Source organism: Nannospalax galili, unplaced genomic scaffold, assembly GCF_000622305.1.
Source record: "Nannospalax galili isolate Female #2095 unplaced genomic scaffold, S.galili_v1.0 scaffold39, whole genome shotgun sequence".
In the NCBI taxonomy this organism is placed as follows: domain Eukaryota; kingdom Metazoa; phylum Chordata; class Mammalia; order Rodentia; family Spalacidae; genus Nannospalax; species Nannospalax galili.
This window is the reverse complement of record NW_008346683.1, coordinates 726,166-732,083: the sequence shown is the minus strand read 5'-3', so window position 1 is coordinate 732,083 and position 5,918 is coordinate 726,166. Positions and strand designations below refer to the sequence as shown.

General features: G+C 50.3%; 1 long non-coding RNA gene across 1 annotated transcript; it reads left to right on the top strand.

Annotated features, from left to right (window-relative positions):
- Window positions 1-2,819: 2,819 nt before the first annotated feature.
- On the top strand, window positions 2,820-4,299 carry LOC115072031. The gene is made up of 3 exons (XR_003851086.1): window positions 2,820-3,263; window positions 3,707-3,782; window positions 4,170-4,299. It is a non-coding gene; the product is annotated as an uncharacterized LOC115072031 (long non-coding RNA).
- Window positions 4,300-5,918: the final 1,619 nt, after the last annotated feature.

The window sequence follows — 5,918 nt, the reverse complement described above, 5'->3', positions numbered from 1 at the left end:
GAGGTCAATGTACAACACACCCTTGGGGACTCCCTGGATGCAGCCCAGAAGAACAAAATGTCCTGTTCATTAGGGCTCTGCAGCAGGATGCTGCTCGGGGAGGGAGGGAGGACTGACTCTGCTGCCGGCACAGCCCCTGAAGCAGCCAGAGGCCTTCGGTACAACCCTGGCCCTCCCAGTCTCTACTCTGGCTCTGTGATGGATGCTCAGGGGCCTCCAGCGTCCTTTGTTTGGCAGTCTCTCGGTTTTCCAAGAGGGGAGGGCATGGATGGGGAATGACTGCATATGACCCGTCCACCCCTCAGAGGGTGACCCAGGCTCTGAAGGCCTTCCCAACCTTTGAGGAGTTAGTTCAAACTAAGGACACCTTGACTCAGGTCTCCACTTGACTCAAGTGAAAATTGATGTCCCTCAGGCCATATTGGTTCTTTGGTGTTGCTGGAACATTCCAGGCATTCCCTCTTCCCTCCTGTTCCCTCCATCAGGCACATGCCTTCCCCAGAACCCAGGTATCCACTACCTCACCTCAGGAACAGCTTGTTTAAACTGTATCCCCTGCACCCATCTCTTTATTACTTTCTAGTGTAGACTTAATATTCTTTTCCCCAAAGCCACATGTCAGCACTGGAAGCAGAGGCTGTCCAGTGGGTTCTGGCATACTGTGCATGATCAGCATTGTTCGTGGTTATCCAGTGACTGGTGGGGTGTTTGTTGTGTGCTCGGCACAGTGCTCGCTCATGGATTCTACTGCGGCCCAGGGTCCCTTAGCAAGGCTGGGCCCAGAACATGCCACCGTCAGGTCCAGGTTCAGTCCATGAGTGTTCGTGCAGTTGGTAGAGTCCCAGCATTGCCACTATGATGAGACTTGGGCCTTAACACACCCCTTTTTCTCCCTGAGCCTGTTTCTTGATTGTGAAATGGGATAGCCCAAGCTTCCCTTGCAGGGCGGCTGTGAGAACTCAGGACGCTGGTGAGTATTTCAAGGTGGAGCTGTGTCTGGGTTTCTGGGGGCGGGCATAGAGAGCCATCTGTGTCCCTAGGGGGTCTGGCTGGGTGAGCCAGCAGATATCCTGGGTTCACAGTCAAGCCCAGCCCCAGGCTTCAGCTAATCCAGGCCACTGCTGCTAGTTGGTGGGGGTCAGAGGTCAAGCCTGTGCTGTCTGGGCCCCTCCCAACCCAGCTCCCCTAGCTGCTGCCTCCAGGGAACCTCTTTCAGCTGTTGGGGACAGAGCCCTAGGAGGGCCAGGGGGGTGGGGACAGGAAGGCCTCAGAGTTTTCCCAGGCTGAAGATGTTCCCATCCTCCACACAGCTGGGCTCCGCACTGTCTGGCTTTCCCAGACCCGCCTGGCCCCTGCCTGTTGGGGACAAATAGGAGCCATGGTCAGAAGGGGAGAGAACAGGCCTTTGCCTTTTGAAGAAGGCTCGATGAGCTTGAAGCTTGCCTGGGGGGTGGGGACAGGAAGGCCTCAGAGTTTTCCCAGGCTGAAGATGTTCCCATCCTCCACACAGCTGGGCTCCGCACTGTCTGGCTTTCCCAGACCCGCCTGGCCCCTGCCTGTTGGGGACAAATAGGAGCCATGGTCAGAAGGGGAGAGAACAGGCCTTTGCCTTTTGAAGAAGGCTCGATGAGCTTGAAGCTTGCCTACACCCCATCAGCTTGGGGTGAAGGTGGCACATTTCCCAGGTAAAACCAGGCCTCGGTCTCCTCACCTGGAAAATGGGCTCCAACTAACAGATTCGCCCAGGCTACCCAAAGCTGGGAACCAGAGCAGCCAGGAGGTGGTGCCCTCCTTCAGCTCTCTGGCCTCAGGCTCTCTGGCTATGTAATGGGGTTTTGAGCTGGGGACCGTAGAAGTCTTCCTTCTCCACCATCCTCCCTCTCTACCTTCCTTCCTGGCTGGAAGATGAAGGTTAGCACCAGAAGGAGCTGCCACTTGCTTTCTGGACATTATCTTAAGTGCTTCCTAGGGCTGCTTGAACAAGTGACTAACAAACCCAGCAGTGTAAAATAGCACACACTTTGCTTTGCTTTTTTTTGACGCAAGGTCTCATGTACCCGAGGCTAACCTTGAACTCCTTATGTAGTGGAGGATGGCCTTGAACTCTTCCTGATCCTCCTACCTCCACCTCTTGAGTGCTGAGATTAAAGGTGTACAAGCCACACCCAGTTTATATGGTTCTGAGGATAGAACCCAGGGCTAGTGCATGCTAGGCAAGCATTCTATCAACCAACTGAGCCCCAGTCCATATCATACTCTTCCAGTTCTAGCCACAAAGTTCAGCTCTAGACTTTGGCTTCTGGGGTCAGCAGGGCAGGTTTTCTTCTCTTTTTCGGAATGGCTGCATCTTCACTGTGTGCCCATGTGTGGACTTTCTCCTGCTTCCCTGTCCGTCTTTCCTCCCACACTCTGCCTCTCTCGGAGGGATCCTTACAATTCCATGGGGCCCACCGGGTCACATCCTTGTCTTGAGAGTCTTAAAGTTTCATCTGCCAGGGCTCCTTTGCCATATAAAGTAAGGCGCAAAGATGATTCCGATTAGGATGTGGATGTCTTCGGAGACTGCTCTTAAGTCACTATGTCTGTCAGCACTCGTTCTCTTGAAGCTCAGTTTCAATCAGCCTCGGTCAGTTTGTGACTATGTGACCTTGGCCAAGGACCTATGTTCTCTGGCCCCCAATTTCCTCATCTACCCAATAGCTATGAAGTCTGAGGGTGACTAGGGACACTGCCTGCCAAGTACACAAAGCAGCAATAATGACCATCATCACACCAGATCTCCAAGGCTGAGGGCTTATCTGTGTCAGACCCCAAGCTGAGAGCTGAGTTTATGTAGGTGAACCCCACAGACCTGAGTCAGGCCCCTCGTGAAACTTACAGTAGATTCAAGCAGACAGACTTAGAACAAATAATCACAATTACCAGAGAGGCCGGAGAGGTCCAAGGTCACACAGCTGGAAGCCACATGGACAGTATTCACACCCAAGTCTGCCTGATTCCCAAGCCCTTATTTTTCCATGACACTCCCAACCTCTTGAGACTGGTTGTAACCAGGCAGAGGACCAGAGACGGGAAGCGATTTGCCAAAGGTCACACAGCAAGAGGACAGCCAAATGCAGACCCAGATTCCCAGGCATCCTGCCCAGAATTCTCCTCAGAAGAGACCCTGAAGCAGTATGCAGTTACGAAGCCATGCTGATGACATGGACAGATGGTGCTCCTGGAAGTCAGCACTGTGCCATGAGCGGGCCAGGGCATCACATGTGAGTGGCAGTTTTCTGTTCCCTGGGAGATGAACCTCAGGTCCCAGAGACCCTGCAAGTTCACCACCAAGTGGAAAGCCAAGTCACTCATTAAGAGGAGGGTCTGGCCTAGAACGTCCAAATTCAGGTTTGCCTCGGTCTCCCAAACTCACCCCTCACCTCCAAGCCCCATCCTCTGCCAGTCTGAAGAGGAGGTGGGGCCTGTGGTCCTGAGGGCTCATGGGTGAGATGCTTCTGGAGGTCAGCCTTCAGGGTGCTGTGTGGCCCCTGGGTGCCATCTAGTGGCCACAAGGAGACATGCAGCCCCTCAGCCCTGGGACCCAAGGAGCCACAAGGAGTAGTAATATTAATAGGAAAGCCCCAGTCCTCCCTACAGCTGGCTCTGACAGTCAGCTGACAAAGCTGAGCCCACAGTGATCAAAGTGACCCTCTTAACTTTTCAGCTAAGAAAACTGAGGCCAGCTGAGGCACACCCAGCCAGTCAGGGCAGACCCAAGTGACAGAGGGTCCTTCAAAGAGGTGAGGCTTGCCTTGACCCTGAGCTGGGAGGACCTCGGGGCTCTGGGGAAGGCAGAGCAGCTGAGCCCCCTGTGTGGTTTGTGTGGAAGCAAAGCCTTTAGGATTTGGCCTGGAGAGCCAATAGCCAGGACTGGAGAGGAGGATATGGTGGAAGCTGGATTATAGGCCGGTCAGAAGGAAGAGACAGGCTGAGGTGGTGGCCATTGTTTCTCACAGAGAACTCTGTGGCTAGAGAAACCCCATCATTCTCAGGGATAAACATGGCTGGAGAAATCTCATGATTCTGAGAGAATACAGTTTTTACCCTCAGGGAGCTTGGTATATTGTTCACTCACTCAGCAAACCCTTACTGACCTTGTCCGCTGTGCCTGTCTTGATGTGTGCTAGGAGCCACAGGCCCAGCAGCCTGTATCCCACAGCCCAACAGAGCAGATAAGCATCGGACTATAAAAATGGACAAGAGAGGGTCTGGAGAGATGGCTCAGCAGTTAAGAACACTGGCTGTTCTTGCAGAAGACCCGGGTCGGAATCCCAGCACCCACATGGTGGCTAACAACTGTCCATAACTCCAGTTCCAGGGGATCCGACATCCTCTTCTGTCCTTGTGGACATTGCATGACATGAGTGTGCTTACATACATGTATGACAATACATGCATACATACAAAAATAAAAATAATAAATAAAATTTTTAAAGTGAATAAATCTTTATTTAAGGGATATTTCACAATTTCCTTCACTGTCCACCAAGGCTGCAGAAGCTCAAGACAATCCAGATAATCCTTTCTCAGAGAAAGGGGTATTTCTTAATCCAGTTGTGCTTTCAGCCTTTCCACAGTTTATGTGAAAGACATATTCATGATAATGTCAAAATTCTCCACCTGAGATCTGTGGCATCCAATTTCTTGAAACCATTTACCATAGGAACCATTTTAGGATTCACCTGCTTCTCAGTTGCTGACACCCTAGAGAACAGATGGTACTCTGGATGAAGACCATTAGGGTGGGAAAGACTGCTCAGCAGATAAGGCATTTGCAATCAAGCCTGAAGACCTGCGCTTGGTTCCCAATTAAATAAAATATTTTTTAAAAAAATGAACAAGAGGGCTGGGTGTGGTGGCGTACACCTTTAATCCCAGCACTTGGGAGGCAGAGGCAAGCGGATCTCTGTGAGTTCAAGGCCAGCCTGGTCTACATAGTGAGTTCCAGGCCAGCTGGGGCTACAGGGAGACTCTGTCTCAAAAAGACAAAAAAAGAAAAAAAAAAAAAAAGGACAAGAAGGGCTGGAGAGAGGGCTCAGCGGTTAAGAGCACTGACTGCTCTTGCAGAGGACCCGGGTTTGATTCCCAGCACCCACATGGCGGCTACAAAGCATCCTTAACTCCAGTTCTAGGGGAATCTGACGCCCTCTTCTGACCTTTGCAGCATTGCATGACATGGGTGCACTCACATACATGTAGGCAATACACTCATACACATAAAATAAATAAATAGATAAATAGATAAATAAAATATAAAAAAATGGGCAAGATGCAAAGCACCTCACAACCCGTAGGAGATACATTCCAGACAGACCCATGCTCCCGAGTCACCACATTCTCCCCTACACATACAAACTGCATTAAACTTCATTGATAGATTAGGCCCAGTGAGAGAACAATAAAAATAACCAATAATAAAATAGGTCAAATACGCCAATATGCTGCAGTAAAGTCAACATTACTACTCTTGTGCTTGGGGCATTATGCATAAAATAAGGGTCCCTTGAATATAAGCACAGTGACATGGTGACAGCCCATCTCACAACCCAGATGGTCACTGAATAACTAAAGGGCAGGTGACATATACTGTATTTCCATTGCATGAAAGGTGAGTCACATCCTGGACGAGTCAGAGTGGGACAAATGGGAAATTTCATCATCATATTATTCAGAATGGATGTACAATTTAAAGTTTATGAATTATTTATTTCTGAAATTTAAAAATTAAAAAAATTTTATAGGTATGTTTTGCGTACATATGTGTAAGTGCACCTGTATCATGTAATGCCTGCAGAGGTTAGAAGAGGGTGTCAGATCCCCTGGAACTGGAGTTAGGACAGTTGTTAGCCACCATGGGAATCGAACCCAGGTCCTCT